Here is a 2,236-nt window from a genome sequence, read left to right on the forward strand (position 1 = left end):
AAAAATCAATTGAATTTGTCCTGCGATTAAAGGAAACCAGAGCTTTTCGTTGAAGACATTCAGTCGAATGTTCGAGTGATGCCAAAGTTAAATATAAAATACGGCGGCGCCGATGGTCGCCAGCATCCAGAACCAATGGTTCCATGGAAGTCAGTCTGTTCTAGCCCCTCGACGCGAACCGGCTATTTTTTAATTTAATTATTAACAAACGAACGATCGCTCCCCCCAGTTTGACGTACCCCAAATTTAATCTCTCGTTTTTGTGTGATAAGTGCAATTGTGCGATTAAATCGAGTGCAAGTGAAGACCGAAAAAAGGTAACGGTTCATTTTTTTCATTATCTCGATTTATCGAATCGATTTTTCACTCGATTTTTCGTACGGTTCGACGACCTCTTGCTGTAGAACAGAATTATCTTTCTTCTTTCCGTATTTTTGGCACGAGAAAAGGATTTTTCAATCTCTTTACCCTGTGATGTAACAATTACTCCGTCTGACTCAATCGTTATCCGAAAATAATTTCAATTTTCTTCATTTCCTCCGCCAATTGTAATCCAGTGATTTGTAATCCTATTACCGCTGGATTTTATTTATTCCGCTGGCGATTTTATTTTTGGAAATATCCAGAGTCTCGGGCTCTCATAAATGTTTGTTCAACCCGATTTTTTAAACAATTTCACTCCTGGATTTGTTGAGCTCCGGGTGGAGATCGGGATTTAAATAACGATTTTCTGTGTCAGGCACTTGAAATAGGAAATTTTATTTTTTTTCGTGATGGGAGTCATGGTGAAATATTCTTTTCTCTGCTAGTACAGACTCTGGGCTTGAACCGGTTACGCCTTTGGGATTAAAAATAGGAATTTCGGTATATTTAGACGGCCTACACTCGCAGCATCCGGTCAAAATGACTCTTCCTCGAGGCACAAAAAATTATTCTTTCTTTCCTATCATAAATTTCCAACGCATTATTTTTTACGCTTTTTTTTCGCCGTCAAAACTGGAGCTAATGAAATCGGTTTTGTGCTCGGAAAATCGGTTATTTATAGGAGAATTCTGGGGGAAAATGTCACAGCTGTCAAAAGATGTCCGTGAACCTCAAATTCAGGATTGTCGCGGGTTTTTCTCCCGGAAAATGGGAGAAAATCGAGAAAAATGGGAGATTATTCCGGAATTCGTGCGGGAAATTTGGGGGAAAATCGGATCGAGAAAATCATTGGTTTAGGCTGTCATGAATATTCTGGGTGACATCCTATTGACGATTGATATGAGGGCTAGGCCGTCGTTTGGATTCGGTATTTTGAGAGAATTTTGGCGACGAGCCATTGGGAATTGTATTCCTGATTCTTCCGACGCACTTGCTCCGTTCAAATCCCCGATTACATCTGCAAAAAATTTCCCGACCATTAGCTTTATGTTCCGGGGCCTGTCACCTCTTCTATTTTCCGTTTATCTGTTGTATTCCAATATTTTTTAACATTACGTAATTTATTTCCAACAATTCAATCGATATTTCCTCAATAAAAATTTATCATAAAAAAAATTGAACAATATTTTTGCAAATGAATAAAATAATCGAATGCCCAACATTTCTCGTCACAATTTTCTCGAATAATTATAATATATAAATATGATAAATAAATTGCAAAAACATTTAATTAAAAATGAATAATTGAATTTCGTAAAATATAATTTCATAAATTAAATGACAAGAAAAAAATGACATTGTATTATTTTCAGGGATGCTGTCTTGAATAAAATTGAAGAATTGAACATGTCCCACCCCCCGCGACCCCCGGGTGGTTACGGGCCCCCAGGATGGAGCCGTCCAATCCCCCCGAGTCCGTTCCGCCCAGCATCACCCTCTCGTGGTCCACCCACTCCAATTCACCACCCAATGTCCCCCCTGACGTACCCCGGAATGATGCACCCGATGAGTCCCGTGCCCATCGGCATGCCCATCTCACCAGGAATGTCTCCAGTCTTCGGTTGTCCATCACCTGGATTTATCCAGTGTCCAAGACCTAGATGGCCGTCTCCCGTTTCCACTGGAAACGCTGCGCCTCGACCTTATGTACCCCAGGTAATTTATTTATTTATTGACACGGTGTGTGGAAATTTTATTTAATTTTCTATGTGATGCAGAACCCTTTGGATACCCCTCCAATACCCTGTGGACCCCCTGAGTATCTTATTGCTCCTTATCGACCTGGGGATTATCAATATGTTGGCGTACCTCT

The sequence above is a fragment of the Fopius arisanus genome, unplaced genomic scaffold, assembly GCF_000806365.1.
Source record: "Fopius arisanus strain USDA-PBARC FA_bdor unplaced genomic scaffold, ASM80636v1 scaffold00096, whole genome shotgun sequence".
Classification (NCBI taxonomy): Eukaryota; Metazoa; Arthropoda; class Insecta; order Hymenoptera; family Braconidae; genus Fopius; species Fopius arisanus.